The 17,096-nt window shown below is 36.2% G+C and overlaps 1 protein-coding gene across 2 annotated transcripts in view; it reads right to left on the bottom strand.

The window, feature by feature from the left end:
• The window catches only part of LOC101894533 (serine-rich adhesin for platelets), a 199,399-nt gene that overhangs the window by 31,700 nt on the left and 150,603 nt on the right, over window positions 1–17,096 (bottom strand). The gene's annotated exons all lie outside the window — the stretch shown is intronic.

The raw sequence follows: 17,096 nt of genomic DNA, 5'->3' as shown, positions 1-17,096 counted from the left end.
TCTCGTTTTAGCATTGAAAGCCATTGATGTTTATAAGGTGAGGTTAAAAAAAAAACTGCCATTAAGTCAAACGCCATAATTTTTACATTATTTTTTTTTTAATTCTTTTGAATGAAAGCAAAAAAAATTCGGAAATAGTATCAAATTTTAGTATAAGTTTAGATTTGTTCGAGTTGGTCACCTTTGGCACGAATTATGGCCTTCAAACGGCCAATGAAACCGTCACACGCTGCCCGAATGTTTCTCTGCGGTATTGTGGCCCATAGGAAATAGCACAGAATTTTAGAATAAATTTAGATTTGTTCAAATTGGTCACCTTTGGCAAGAATTATGGCCTTCAAATGGCCAATGAAAATGTCACACGCTGCCCGAATGTTGCTCTGCCATATTTTGGTCCATTCCCGGAGAAGCACTTGCTTGAGGTGATCGACACTTTCGTATTTTTCAACACCAACCTTGCTTTCCCAAATACTCCAGACACAATAGTCCAACGGATTGGTATCCGGAGATTTTGGTGGCCATTGTGCGCTGGAAATGAAGCGAGAAACCTCATTTTGTAACCATTCTTGGATGGCGCGTGCTGAGTGCGATGGTGCTGAGTCCTGTTGGAATGTCCAAGGTCTGCGGCCAAAATGTTTGTGTGCCCCATCCTCTACAATATTTTCGCGATAACATTCGGCATTTATTCCGATGCCACGGTCGATTAATACGAGCGGAGAGCGACCATCGGCTATTATGGCGGCCTACACCATCACCATATCTTCGATGGCGCTTGAGTTCTGGTGGCCAACCGAAGGTGTATATTTTCAGCTGACCCCTTTGGCAAGTAAACACGATCACTTTGTTTGTTTACAAACTGCTGGACAACGAATGGTTTCTCATCGGAGAAAACCAAATTCGGCAGTTCACCACTTTCGGCAATGCGAATCAACTTTTTAACTCTTGTGAGTCTATTTTCTTTCTGTCGCGGTGTAAGTTCTTGCACTTTTCGGAATTCAAACGGCTTTACCCCGAGCTTATTTTTCAATATTTGCCGAATGGAATATTGCGATATATTCAGGTCACAAGCCATTTTTCGGCCACGACCACGCGGGTTTCGATCAAGTCGCTTCTTTACTTTTTATACCGTTTTCTTCCGTCCACTTCCTTGACATCGGGCTACGTTGCCAGTATCACGGTAACGAGCGATGGTACGAGACACAAAAAATTTATTCACATTAAAATGCTGGAGTGCCCTGCTCTAGCGATAGCCACTTGTGGTTTCCCAGCCAAATATAAAGAAATCTCACCATCACGCTTGAATTCCAAGACGAATAACTTTTTTTCTGGAAAATTCTCACCAAAATGCTTTTGTACGCTTGTAAACAATATAATGAGCTATCACTGGAATAATTTTAACAGCTGTCGGACGAGTGGCTCAGAAATGATAGCAGTCTGAAGTTGGTTGCATTCTTATCATCTTACGCTGTATATTTTTTAAATTAAGATTTTTCCAGGATTTTCGTACGGCATTATCAAGTTTGCTAGGGGGATTGGAAATTGACAAGACCACGTATTGGACGGTACCTTGCATGGGGGTTTCAAGTCTAACAACTTTTTTTATTTTTCTTCTTAGCCTTTAAGCATTACTCATCATTGAAAAGTCCTTTGAACGAATTTAATCTCTAATTACCTACTCAACATTTCTATGTAAAGCAGTTTTGCATTTAGAATGTCCGTTTCTCTTCAATCTATTGCCTTTGGCAATTACACCATAAATCGCTTAATGATTTCCCAAGAAAAACTACTCTAAATAGACATGCTTCTACCAATCAAAGATGGAAATCGACAGAAACATTTGATGCTGCAGTGATGCCTGTCAATTCTAATAAAACCACATGCAAACATAAAAACTGGATCAATTTCAGACCATCAAACCATACGCACATTTCGCGGAGATTTTTGGAGACCGGTCTACAACTGGTTGTGGCCATACTTAATTGTTGTTCTCCAGAACTACATTTGACATGGGCATTAACAGTAAACAACCTAAATATTATAACCCCACAAAAAAGGCAAATTTCATGTTATACATTAGACAACCCTGTGGAATGATCTATTCCTGCTGTACAGTCAAACATGGCTATGAGGACAGCTATATAAATTTTGGCAACATCCAAAAGCAGATTCTTTTTTCGAGGGGGATTTTCCCTTCACACCTCTTTAATTTGTTGTACCAACACTCCATTGGTTTACGACATGTCCCACTTAGGTTTGACTGTAGCAACCTTCTCATAATGTCTTCCTAATTATATATTTGCATTGAAAGAGTACACAATCGATTAGCTGACTGACTGCTGGCTGCTAGTGTGGGCGAATAAATGAAAATAAAGATGGATCGATGGACGGACTGCTGACGGATGACAGATGGCAGACAGTGCATTATTTGCTAATGTGAAAGTAATTATTTCGCGTAGAAGAAAAAGTAAACACCTGCTAGTGGCATTAGTTCCGTTGAGTTTGAGGTCGCAAAACTTCGAAATATAAATGGGATGAGTGTGAAGTTATTATTTCTCAAATAATGAAAACCCATGTATAGTTCTCCAAGGTCAATTCCCATCTGCAACCATTGGATAATCACACAATCGCCTGGCTTTTATTTTATATAACCATATCCATTTAAAATGGATTAAAAAATGTTTGGTTAGGTACCAGAAGGGATGGTCCCTTCTATCCGTTCTTGATACCAGATATTGTGTTGGTAAAAGAATTCGGATTTGTGAAATTTGAAGACAATGGTACACTTATTTCACATTTTATAACAGAGACGATTGTTCAAAATTGTGACCCTTTGTGGGGGAGGTACCTTAAGGAGCGAACTTATATATCCCATTTCCACACTACATCCTGCGTTGAAGAAAATATTAAGATGTGCGAAATTTGAAGACAATCGGCCTCTTATTTCATAATTTATAAGAGTTAAAAATACTTAAAATGTTGAGTGTGTCGATATATTCAATTTTCATACCTGACGTGGTACTGATACAAATATTAAGAACCTTTATTGTTTCTACGAGGTAAATTATTTTCTGTGAAAATGTGACCTTTTGGGCGAGAGATACCAGAAGGATACCATCTGTGAACTCAATCTAAGTTTGATAATAATACTACGATGTACAAAGTTTGGATCAAATCGGATACTCCTTCGAGAGTTATCGTGCGCACCAGCCAGCCAGACGGGCGGACGGACGGACGGACATTGCTAGATCGACTCCAAACGTCCTGAAACGGATTTGATCCAAAGAGACCTAGGGTCTTAAACCGTTATTTCGATAAAGCACGTTTTGGCCGCGTGGAATGATATATACCCTCCTCTCTAGCCATATGGCTGAGGGTATAAAACGACACTTCCCTGCCCTATTTTGGTCGACCCCGAATGCATACTTTGAAAACGCTGATGCACATGTTTCATAGTTCTAGCGCTACTTTCATAATCTACTTGGTTTTGCTTGTAATTATTTTTTTTGTCGCCGTGTTTCTTTGCAAGATGTTGATCGTTTTAGGAGGGAGGTTTACCTTACCTTATACCCGAGGGTATAATTAAGTTTCCGCATGGGTGGATTATTCGAAAATCATTAAAATTGTTAGCTGTCTCTCTTTTACTCTCTCTCTCTCTCTCTTATTGTTGCAATTTTCTTCTTTGTCGTTTTTCTCAATTCATCTCTCAGTCTCTCGTTTCCCCTATCCCAGTCCCTGTCTTCCTTACCCTTACCATATTGGGAGCCCCCATCCTCCATAATATTATATTATTATATTAAGTATGTCATTCCGTTCGTAACACCTCCAAATATACATTTTAGATCAGCATAAAATTCTATGTCCGCCTGACCGTCTATGGAAATCACTCTAGCATCCACATGAAATGAAGTAGATTGGTAGAATGTTTCTCAAATTAAGTTTGCAGGATTTTTATACCGCCCACCATTCTATGTCATTCCGTTTGTAAATCCTCGAAATATTCATAATAGACCCTATATATATACTGGATCAGCGTAAAATTCTACGACGGCCTAGCGATGTCCGTCTGTCTGTTCGTCTGTAATCACGCTATCTTTCGAACGAATTGAGATAGGAGACTAAAATGTTGCATACATGCATAGTTTACCAGTAGGCAGGTTAAGTTCATAAATGTGTCATGTAGGTTCTCGTTTTCATATAGCCCCCTTATAACGGTACATCCCGATATTCGGTATTTTGATGATTTTAGGTACAATACTCACCGAAATTGTTTGAGATGTGGTATTTGATGTTCGTAGTGGATACTAAGTAGCCTAAGACAGAAAATTGTCTATGCAGGTCCACGTCTTCGTATAGCCCCCATATAACGGTACCTTCTGATATTCGGTATTTTGATGATTTTAGCGACATTATTCATCGGAATTGTTTCAAATTTGGCATTTGAAGTTCGTAATGGGTACTACAGATTATTACAGAAAATTGTCTATGCGTATAGCGCCCTTATAACGGTACCTCCCAATATCCGGTATTTTAATGATTTTAGCGACATTATTAACCGGAGTAGTATCAAATTACGTATTTAGAGTTCGTAATGGGAACTGCAACCAGTGACAGAAAATTGTCTATGCAGGTCCAGGTCTTCGTATAGGCCCCATATACATCAGTACCTCCCTATATTCGGTATTTTGACGATTTTAGGTACAATACTTACCGAAATTGGTTGAGATGTCGTATTTGAAGTTTGTAATGGATGCTACAGCCTGTGACAGAAAATTGTCTATGCCAGTCCAAGTCTTCATATATAACGGTGCCTCCCCATATACGGGATTTTGAAGATGCTACATTATAGCCGTTTATATTATGGTAATGGCTAATACCAACAATGCCTATATAGGTCCACGTCGTATAGACCCCAATATGACGGCTATATTCGGTATTTTTAAGATTTTAACAGAATTTTTAACGGATTTTTTTTTTTTTTTTTGAAAATTTTCAAATTCGTTCCAAATGGTGGAGGGTATCGGCCCGCCGAACTTAATGATTTTTAACTTGTTGGTATTGAAAATAGAATATATATGATGGTGCATGTTTTGCTATAGGCCACATGCATCGGCATATTTATGGATCTTTGTTTTTTTTGCCGTAAATTGAGAGGTATCGTTCTTAGTATGTAGGAAAAAAACCTTGCAGAGAACTGTCCATAGAGGTACAAGTATAGTATCCATAAAACTGTACCTCCGCATATTCCGTTTTTTGATGATTTTTACCACATCTTTTCACCCTCAATTGCTTTAAATTTAGTATTTAGAGCTCTATTACAGAAAATTTTCGGATCAGATCGACATCTTCGTATAGCCCCCATATAAATGTACCTCGTTGTATTCGTTACTTTGCCGATATTAGAATTATCTCAATCCTGGTGTTTAGAGTAATAGGCACCACTTTTTCTGTCAGATAATTGGCTCTAGAGGTCTTTGTTTTCATATTGCCCCAACTATAACAGCAGATATTCGGAATTCCGAAAATTATAGCGTAATTTTTCAATGGATTTTTTTTTACATTTTGCTAGTTCCTTCCGAATGGTGGAAGGTATTAAAAATTCGGCCCGATCGAACTTTGCTGTTTTTTTTTTGTATTTTTTTCCTCTAGCTCTGTAAAGGGCAGGTCAAAGCTAAACAAACTTTTTTTCACGCACTTTGGATATCCCATTACCTATAAATGAAAAAAGGGGCATTGTTTCCTATTTATATATTGAGATTATTTCTCTCATTTTTTTTCTTTATATGGCTGAAAATTCAAAAACAACTTTTAAAAATTGACAAGTAAAAAAGCTGTAAGTTCGGCCGGGCCGAACTTTGAATACTCTCCACCATTTGGAACGAATTTGGCAATTCTCAAAAATAATAAAATCGGTTAACAATTCTGTTAAAATCTTAAAAATGCCGGATGTAGCTGCTATATTAGGGTCTATACGACGATATGAACCTGCTTAGGTTACATTTGTCATAAGCCATAACAATATTCAAATGCGAAACTTAAAAAAATCGTTAATCATCAAAATAGCGAATATCGGGAGGTACCGTTATATGGGAGCTATACGAAGACGTAGACCGGCACAGACAATTTTCTGTCTTAGGCTGTAGTATCCATTACGAACTTCAAATACCAAATTTGAAACTATTCCGGTGAATAATGTCGCTAAAATCATCAAGATACCAGATATCGGGAGGTACCGTTATATGGGTGCTATACGAAGACGTGGACCGGTACAGACAATTTCCTGTCTTAGGCTATAGTATCTATTACAAACTTCAAATAACAAATTTGGAACGATTCCGGTGAATAATGTCGCTTAAATCACCAATATACCAAACAAAGAGAGGTACCATTATATGGGGGCTATACCAAAACATGGACCTACATGACTCACTTCCAATACCAAAAGTCCTGCAGACATAAAATACATTTGAGTAAAATTTTATCAATCTACTTCAATTCGTTCGGAAGCTAGTGTGATTTCCACAAACGGACAGAGGGATAGACGGACATCGCTAAATCGACATAGAATTTTAGGCTGATCAAGAATATATACTTTATATTTCGAGGTGTTACAAACGGAATGACAAACTTAATGTTGAGTATAAAAAAATTGTATTTTGAAAACGCATTCTGTTATTAAATACTTTTTCTGAAATTCACTCTTATTTTGGAATCATTTGTTTACGAAGGGAAAATTTTATAAATTCGCCAATTTTTCACAATTTTGTGCTCTTTGAAAAATTAATATTGCCAATTTCTGAAAAATTCTCACAGACTCAAAGAACTAGTGAGCGAAATTCAATATTATTGAAATTACAGATGTAATACAAAACGATAAAGCCTTACATTGCCTTTTTGATCGCATGGAAGCCCATGTAACTTAACGACAATTTTGCTAAACAGTCCACTTGGCAGAACATAGTTAGGCCGGCACAAGCTGAATGGTGATAAAACCACCCATCCAAAAAAGGACAATGTCGCATTTAATATTGCCAACCGTTTGTTTGTCTTTCACATGATGATGATGATGATGACAAGATTGGCCATTTAATGATGGATACATGATGAACATGACCACAACAACACAGCCCGGTTGTTGCACGAGTATGTGTGTGTATGTTTGTAGCAATTGGTATACTTTGTCCCTGGTAGTACATGCCAAAGGATATAAAAATAAAAACCGACCGAGTAATAAACTTTTAATATGATAATAATTTGCATGATTACACTTTTATTGTCAACATGGTTCGCTCTAAACGAGTGCCATTTTCAGTTAATAAATCCAATTTAGTTGTGTGGCTTCCTAAGTATTTTATTGGTTGGCCAGGATATATATCATGCTTTAATTATTAATTTCTGAAAAATTGTTAATGGCAGAGTTTCAAGCATGACACAAGTAATAACATGACATGACAGGACACAACAGAAAGGAAATAATCAATAGTGAGATCTTTTCAAAGGATGTGTGGCGAGTAGGCTATGTTGACAGAGATATACTAGCAAATAAATTATCCTTATTAAAATCACCCTACCATAAACTATACTAAAATGGTAATACAGAAAGGTATTTCTACTTCCTAAATCAATTTTTACCCTTTGTGGGGGACATACCAGAAGGAGGGGACTGATATATTCCATCTTTACCCCAGACCTTGTGTTAATGAAAATATTGTGATGTGTGTAATTTGAAGATAATCGGACACTTACATCACATTTTATAAGAGTTATAATTATTTGAAATTTTGACCCATTGTGGGGGAGCTACTTGATGGAGAGGACGAATATTGTCCATTTTCGCACCTGACCTGGCAGTGATGCAAATATTCGCAAAGTTGGGGCAAAATCGGATTATCCCTCACTTTCTATGCAGTAAATATTGAAAATGTTGAAATTTTGTGTGGGAGGTACCAGAAGGAGAGAACCGATATTTCCCATCTCCGAACTCAATCTAAGTTTGACAATAATATTACGATGTACGATGTTTGGATGAAATCGAACCCCCTTCGAGAGTTATCGAACGCACCAGCCAGACAGACGGACAGAAGGACGGACATCGCTAAATCGACTCCAAATGTCCTGAAACGGATTTGGTTCAAAGAGACTTAGGGTCTAAAACTGTTCTTTTTGGTGAGGCACGTTTTGGCCGTATCAAATGATAGATACCCTCTCTAGCCATATGACTGATGGTATAAAAATCCACACCTAATGGCCTCAATAATATTACGATGTCCGATGTCCTTTAAAAATCATTGAAAAATGCAGATCCTTTAAAAAAAAATTAAAGTTTATTTGAGAATTCATTTAAAAATCCACGCCTAATGGCTTCAGCAGATCCTTTAAAAATTAATTTAAAATCCAGATCCTTTAAAAAAATTAAAGTTTATTTGAGAATTCATTTAAAAATCCACGCCTAATGGCCTCAGCAGATCCTTTAAAAATTCATTTAAAATCCAGATCCTTTAAAAAAATTAAAGTTTATTTGAGAATTCATTTAAAAATCCACGCCTAATGGTCTCAGCAGATCCTTTAAAAATTCATTTAAAAATCCAGATCCTTTAAAAATTCATTTAAAAATCCAGATCCTTTAAAAAAATCAGACATTATTTGAGAATTCCTTTAAAAATCCACGCCTAATGGCCTCCGAAGATCCTTTAAAATTTCGTTCAAAATCCACGCCTAATGGCCTCAGAAGATCCTTTAAAATTCCGTTCAAAATCCACGCCTAATGGCCTCAGCAGATCCTTTAAAATTCCGTTCAAAATCCACGCCTAATGGCCTCAGAAGATCCTTTAAAATTCCGTTCAAAATCCACGCCTAATGGCCTCAGAAGATCCTTTGAAAATTCATTTAAAAATCCACGCCTAATGGCCTCAGCAGATCCTTTAAAATTCCGTTCAAAATCCACGCCTAATGGCCTCAGAAGATCCTTTAAAATTCCGTTCAAAATCCACGCCTAATGGCCTCAGAAGATCCTTTGAAAATTCATTTAAAAATCCACGCCTAATGGCCTCAGCAGATCCTTTAAAATTCCGTTCAAAATCCACGCCTAATGGCCTCAGAAGATCCTTTAAAATTCCGTTCAAAATCCACGCCTAATGGCCTCAGAAGATCCTTTGAAAATTCATTTAAAAATCCACGCCTAATGGCCTCAGAAGATCCTTTGAAAATTCATTTAAAAATCCACGCCTAATGGCCTCAGCAGATCCTTTAAAATTCCTTTTAAAAATCCACGCCTAATGGCCTCAGAAGATCCTTTGAAAATTCCTTTAAAAATCCACGCCTATGGCCTCAGCAGATCCTTTAAAATTCCTTTAAAAATCCACGCCTATGGCCTCAGCAGATCCTTTAAAATTCCTTTAAAAATCCACGCCTATGGCCTCAGCAGATCCTTTAAAATTCCTTTAAAAATCCACGCCTATAGCCTCAGCAGATCCTTTAAAATTCCTTTAAAAATCCACGCCTATGGCCTCAGCAGATCCTTTAAAATTCCTTTAAAAATCCACGCCTATAGCCTCAGCAGATCCTTTAAAATTCCTTTAAAAATCCACGCCTATGGCCTCAGCAGATCCTTTAAAATTCCTTTAAAAATCCACGCCTATGGCCTCAGCAGATCCTTTAAAATTCCTTTAAAAATCCACGCCTATGGCCTCAGCAGATCATTTAAAATTCCTTTAAAAATCCACGCCTATAGCCTCAGCAGATCCTTTAAAATTCCTTTAAAAATCCACGCCTATGGCCTCAGCAGATCCTTTAAAATTCCTTTAAAAATCCACGCCTATGGCCTCACACCTAATGGCCTCAATAATATTACGATGTCCGATGTCCTTTAAAAATCATTGAAAAATGCAGATCCTTTAAAAAAAAATTAAAGTTTATTTGAGAATTCATTTAAAAATCCACGCCTAATGGCTTCAGCAGATCCTTTAAAAATTAATTTAAAATCCAGATCCTTTAAAAAAATTAAAGTTTATTTGAGAATTCATTTAAAAATCCACGCCTAATGGCCTCAGCAGATCCTTTAAAAATTCATTTAAAATCCAGATCCTTTAAAAAAATTAAAGTTTATTTGAGAATTCATTTAAAAATCCACGCCTAATGGTCTCAGCAGATCCTTTAAAAATTCATTTAAAAATCCAGATCCTTTAAAAATTCATTTAAAAATCCAGATCCTTTAAAAAAATCAGACATTATTTGAGAATTCCTTTAAAAATCCACGCCTAATGGCCTCAGAAGATCCTTTAAAATTCCGTTCAAAATCCACGCCTAATGGCCTCAGAAGATCCTTTAAAATTCCGTTCAAAATCCACGCCTAATGGCCTCAGAAGATCCTTTAAAATTCCGTTCAAAATCCACGCCTAATGGCCTCAGAAGATCCTTTAAAATTCCGTTCAAAATCCACGCCTAATGGCCTCAGAAGATCCTTTGAAAATTCATTTAAAAATCCACGCCTAATGGCCTCAGCAGATCCTTTAAAATTCCGTTCAAAATCCACGCCTAATGGCCTCAGAAGATCCTTTAAAATTCCGTTCAAAATCCACGCCTAATGGCCTCAGAAGATCCTTTGAAAATTAATTTAAAAATCCACGCCTAATGGCCTCAGCAGATCCTTTAAAATTCCGTTCAAAATCCACGCCTAATGGCCTCAGAAGATCCTTTAAAATTCCGTTCAAAATCCACGCCTAATGGCCTCAGAAGATCCTTTGAAAATTCATTTAAAAATCCACGCCTAATGGCCTCAGAAGATCCTTTGAAAATTCATTTAAAAATCCACGCCTAATGGCCTCAGCAGATCCTTTAAAATTCCTTTTAAAAATCCACGCCTAATGGCCTCAGAAGATCCTTTGAAAATTCCTTTAAAAATCCACGCCTATGGCCTCAGCAGATCCTTTAAAATTCCTTTAAAAATCCACGCCTATGGCCTCAGCAGATCCTTTAAAATTCCTTTATAAATCCACGCCTATGGCCTCAGCAGATCCTTTAAAATTCCTTTAAAAATCCACGCCTATAGCCTCAGCAGATCCTTTAAAATTCCTTTAAAAATCCACGCCTATGGCCTCAGCAGATCCTTTAAAATTCTTTTAAAAATCCACGCCTATGGCCTCAGCAGATCCTTTAAAATTCCTTTAAAAATCCACGCCTATGGCCTCAGCAGATCCTTTAAAATTCCTTTAAAAATCCACGCCTATGGCCTCAGCAGATCCTTTAAAATTCCTTTAAAAATCCACGCCTATGGCCTCAGCAGATCATTTAAAATTCCTTTAAAAATCCACGCCTATAGCCTCAGCAGATCCTTTAAAATTCCTTTAAAAATCCACGCCTATGGCCTCAGCAGATCCTTTAAAATTCCTTTAAAAATCCACGCCTATGGCCTCAGCAGATCCTTTAAAATTCCTCTAAAAATCCACGCCTATGGCCTCAGCAGATCCTTTAAAATTCCTTTAAAAATCAACGCCTATGGCCTCAGCAGATCCTTTAAAATTCCTTTAAAAATCCACGCCTATGGCCTCAGCAGATCCTTTAAAATTCCTTTAAAAATCCACGCCTATGGCCTCAGCAGATCCTTTAAAATTCCTTTAAAAATCCACGCCTATGGCCTCAGCAGATCCTTTAAAATTCCTTTAAAAATCCACGCCTATAGCCTCAGCAGATCCTTTAAAATTCCTTTAAAATCCACGCCAATCCTTTAAAATTCCTTTAGAAATCCACGCCTATGGCCTCAGCAGATCCTTTAAAATTCCTTTAAAAATCCACGCCTATGGCCTCAGCAGATCCTTTAAAATTCCTTTAAAAATCCACGCCTATGGCCTCAGCAGATCCTTTAAAATTCCTTTAAAAATCCACGCCTAATGGCCTCAGAAGATCCTTTGAAAATTCATTTAAAAACCCACGCCTAAATACCTCAGGAAATCCTTTGAAAATTATTTAAAAATCCGCGTCTGAAGACCTCAGAAGATCCTCTAAAATTAAGATCGTTAAAAAGTTCATTAAAATAATCCACACCTAAAAACCTCACCTTTAAAAATGCATTTAGAAACCACGCCTAAGGACCTCAGAATGTCCTTTGAAAATTCATCTAAAAACTACGTCTAAAGACACGCCTAAATACAGTAGAAGATCTTTTAAAAATTGATTTAAAAATCCACGCCTAATGGCCTCATCAGATCCTCTAAAAAATTATTAAAAAATCCACGCCTAAGGACTGTAGAATATCCTTTAAAAATTAATTAAAAAATCCACGACTAAGAACTGTAGAATATCCTTTAAAAATTCATTTAAAAATCCACGCCTAAAGACCTCAGAAGATCCTTTAAGAATTGATTTAAAAATCCACGCCTAAAGACCTCGGAAGATCCTTTGAAAAAAAATCCACGCCTAAAGACATCTGGAGATCCTTTGAAAATTCATTAAAAAATCCATGCTTAAAGACCTCAGGAAATCCATTGAAAATTCATTTAAAAAACCACGCCCAAAAAACTCAGAAGATCCTCCAAAATCTATTTAAAAATCCATGTCTAAAAACCCCAGAATATCCTTTGACAATTCATTAAAAAATCCACGCATGAGGACCTCAGGGGATCCTTTAAAAATTCATTTAGAAAAACACGCCTAATGACCTCAGAAGATCCTTTGAAAATCCAAGTAAAAACCACGCCAAGATTTTTTAAAAATTCATTAAAAGTCCACGCCAAAGACCCCAAAGAAAGAAAGAAAAGAAAGAAGGATTCTGAAGAAATAATTTATTCTCCTGAATTAAAAATTTCCACCGAAAAAATCAATTTAAAAATCCTCATCTGTATTCACCCCCTGCACCTCGCATTTGTTGAATGTGCCAAGAAGTCAGTAGATTATCTGATATCGATAGATGATGTATCTCTTAATTGGACGTTTATTTCAGAATTAAACAAACGAAATGATTTAATTGTTGACCTTGTATTTTCACATTCCCCATTCTTGCTTTCGACGATATTTCGGATTTCATAGTGTGCCAGGATGTGTATGTGTGTGTCTGTGTATGTTGACTTATAATAAACTTTACTAAACCATAAGGAACAGCTCACAAAAAACTGCTAAGGATTTGGTTGCTTTTGTACTTGTTTAAGAATGTATCAACTTGATAAGAACTAATACAAACACACACACACACACAGATGAGTGAACACCACACACATACACATACACACACAAAAGGAAATATCCGAAACAATGATAAACAAGAGTAGATAAACAAAATTGAACGGAAACGAAAGTCTTGTAGCTGAAAGTCGTAAGACCATGTTCAGCATTTTGTTAAATGTCTATATCAAGGATCATGATAAGGAACTTGAAGGACTCGAGCAAACAATGCTCTTAGTTTTAGCCAACCATAAAGCAAACAGAGTAGCAGCAAAAAGAAAAACAAAACGAAACGAAGCCATGTACAATATATTTTAGTGTAAGTCTGATGTAGTTTTTCCTAGCCATTGTTGCGAAATATGTTCTCAAGTTTCCTGTAATCAAAATGTTGTGCGGCGGAGAGAGAGAGAGAGAACTCAGTATTGAAGTCAACTATTTTCTATGAAAAAAATATTAGATACCATCATCCGATTTATTCACAAAAATGACCCTTCAAAACATGCCAAGTCTGATTTGTTTGCTTGTTTTTTTTCTTCTTCGAAGTCTTCAGTCGAATGTCAAACCGGACATTTCCGAACATTTGATTTTGTATAACTTATATAGCTTATATTTGTTACTAATTACAATTGGTAATGGAGAGCAACAAAACTAACAACCTAAATGTCCCCCAAATACTTCAGTGAACACACACACTCCCATATCATATTCAATTAGACCCAAAATGGCAAGGGACATAAAGCATAGTGATACAAGGAAGGAAATCAACAAGGGAACGGATACAGATGAAGAAGTTCGAATAGCATCGATATACCGGAAGAACTCAGACACCAAAGGCATGTTTCTTCTCTACGCTAGTAAAAACGAAACTCTAAGCAGAAGATAATGATGAAGATGATGATGGAAAAAAGAAAGTTTCCCAATAACTCAAAATTGAAATTAGGAATTCTATGAAAATTTAGTTTTGTCGTATCATTTGAGGAAAGATATTTGAGGAAATGAATTTTAAGAGGATCTCTAAAAGGCTACAAAAATGATAAAACTTAAAAGGGGCACTAGCACCGACGTAGAAGATATGCATTCCTTGGAGTTTTAAAGGATCTTCTGAGGCCTTTAGGCGTGGAATTTTAAATGAATTTCCAAAAGATCTTCTGAGGCCTTTAGGCGTGGATTTTTACATTAATTTTCAAGGGATCTTCTAGTCTTTAGGCGTGGATTTTAAATGAATTTTCAAAAGATTTCCTTTGGTATTTAGGCGCGGATTTTTAATGAATTTTCAAAGGATTTCCTGAGGCCTTTAGACGTGGATTTTTAAATAAATTTTTAAAGGATCTCCTGAGGCCTTTAGGCGTAGATTTTTAAATGAATTTTCAAAGGATCTCCTGAGGCCTTTAACACCGTGGATTTCTAAGCTAATTTTTAAAGGATCTTCTGAGGTCTTTAGGCGTGGATTTCTAAGCTAATTTTTAAAGGATCTTCTGAGGTCTTTAGGCGTGGATTTCTAAGCTAATTTTTAAAGGATCTTCTGAGGTCTTTAGGCGTGGATTTCTAAGCTAATTTTTAAAGGATCTTCTGAGGTCTTTAGGCGTGGATTTTTAAATGAATTTTCAAAGGATTTCCTGAGGTATTTAGTCGTGGATTTTTAAATTAATTTTCAAAGGATCTTCTGAGGTCTTTAGGCGTGGATTTTTAAATTAATTTTCAAAGGATCTTCTGAGGTCTTTAGGCGTGGATTTTTAAATGAGTTTCAAAGGATTTCCTGAGGTATTTAGGCGTGGATTTTAAATGAATTTTCAAAGGATTTCCTGAGGTATTTAGGCGTGGATTAATTGAATTTTCAAAGGATTTCCTTAAGTATTTAGACGCGGATTTTTAAATGAATTTTCAAAGGATTTCCTGAGGTATTTAGACGCGGATTTTTATATGAATTTTCAAAAGATCTTCTGAGACCTTTAGGCCTGGATTTTTAAATGAATTTTCAAAAGATCTTCTAAGGCCTTTAGGCGTGGATTTTTATATGAATTTTCAAAAGATCTTCTGAGGCCTTTAGGCCTGGATTTTTAAATGAATTTTCAAAAGATCTTCTGAGGCTTTAGGCGTGGATTTTTATATGAATTTTCAAAAGATCTTCTGAGGCCTTTAGGCGTGGATTTCTAAGCTAATTTTTAAAGGATCTTCTGAGGCCTTTAGGCGTGGATTTCTAAGCTAATTTTTAAAGGATCTTCTGAGGTCTTTTGGCGTGGGTTTTTAAGCGAATTTTTTAAGGATCTTCTGAGGTCTTTAGACGTGAATTTTTAAATGAATTTTCAAAGGATCTTCTGAGGTCTTTAGGCGTGGATTTTAAATGAATTTTCAAAGGATCTTCTGAGGTCTTTAGGCGTGGATTTTTAAATAAATTTTCAAAAGATCTTCTGAGGTGTTTAGACGTGGATTTTTAAATGAATTTTCAAAGGATCTTCTGAGGTCTTTAGGCGTGGATTTTTAAAACAATTTTCAAAGGATCTGCTGAGGTCTTTAGGCGTAGATTTTTAAATAAAACTTTAAGGGATCTTCTGATGTCTTTAGGCGTAGATTTTTAAATAAATTTTCAAAGGATTTCCTGAGGTATTTAGTCGTGGATTTTTAAATGAATTTTCAAAGGATTTCCTGAGGTATTTAGTCGTGGATTTTTAAATGACTTTCCAAAACATCTTCTGAGGCCTTTAGTCGTGGATTTTAAATGAATTTTCAAAGAATTTTCTGAGGTCTTTGAGTGTGGATTTTTAAATGAATTTTCAAAGGATCTTCTGAGGCCTTTAGGCGTGGATTTTTAAATGACTTTTCAAAACATCTTCTGAGGCCTTTAGTCGTGGATTTTTAAATGAATTTTCAAAGAATTTTCTCAGGGGTTTAGGCGTGGATTTCTAAGCTAATTTTTAAAGGATCTTCTGAGGTCTTTAGGCGTGGATTTCTAAGCTAATTTTTAAAGGATCTTCTGAGGTCTTTAGGCGTGGATTTCTAAGCTAATTTTTAAAGGATCTTCTGAGGTCTTTAGGCGTGGATTTCTAAGCTAATTTTTAAAGGATCTTCTGAGGTCTTTAGGCGTGGATTTCTAAGCTAATTTTTAAAGGATCTTCTGAGGTCTTTAGGCGTGGATTTCTAAGCTAATTTTTAAAGGATCTTCTGAGGTCTTTAGGCGTGGATTTCTAAGCTAATTTTTAAAGGATCTTCTGAGGTCTTTAGGCGTGGATTTCTAAGCTAATTTTTAAAGGATCTTCTGAGGTCTTTAGGCGTGGATTTCTAAGCTAATTTTTAAAGGATCTTCTGAGGTCTTTAGGCGTGGATTTCTAAGCTAATTTTTAAAGGATCTTCTGAGGTCTTTAGGCGTGGATTTCTAAGCTAATTTTTAAAGGATCTTCTGAGGTCTTTAGGCGTGGATTTCTAAGCTAATTTTTAAAGGATCTTCTGAGGTCTTTAGGCGTGGATTTCTAAGCTAATTTTTAAAGGATCTTCTGAGATTTTTTGACATTTGTTTTTACAAGGGTTCTTAAAGGATACTTTGAGGTCTTTGGAAGTGGATTTTCAAATGTATTTTTAAATGATATTCTGTGGTCTTTTGGCATGGATTTTTAAATTAGTTCTCATAGAATCTTCTAAGGTCTTTAGGCGTGGATTTTTAAAGAATCTTCTGAGATCTTTTGGCATGAAGGATTTTAAAGGATCTTTTGAAGTCTTTAGAAGTGGATTTTCAAATGAATTTTTAAATGAATTCTGGAGTCTTAGGCGTAGTTCTTAACATACATTCTTAATGGATCTTTTGAGTTTTTAGATGTGGATTTTTTAAGGATCTTCGGGTTCAAGGCGCGAATTTTAGAATTAATATTCTGGTCGGCTATTGATTTTCTGGTCTTCCATGAGAAGACCTTCTGGTTCTTCTCCTTTCGTCTTCTATGAAAACATATTCTCGTTTT

Source organism: Musca domestica, unplaced genomic scaffold (assembly GCF_030504385.1).
Source record: "Musca domestica strain aabys unplaced genomic scaffold, Musca_domestica.polishedcontigs.V.1.1 36, whole genome shotgun sequence".
In the NCBI taxonomy this organism is placed as follows: domain Eukaryota; kingdom Metazoa; phylum Arthropoda; class Insecta; order Diptera; family Muscidae; genus Musca; species Musca domestica.
The sequence above is the reverse complement of the archived record's forward strand: the minus strand, read 5'-3'. Positions and strand labels throughout refer to the sequence as shown.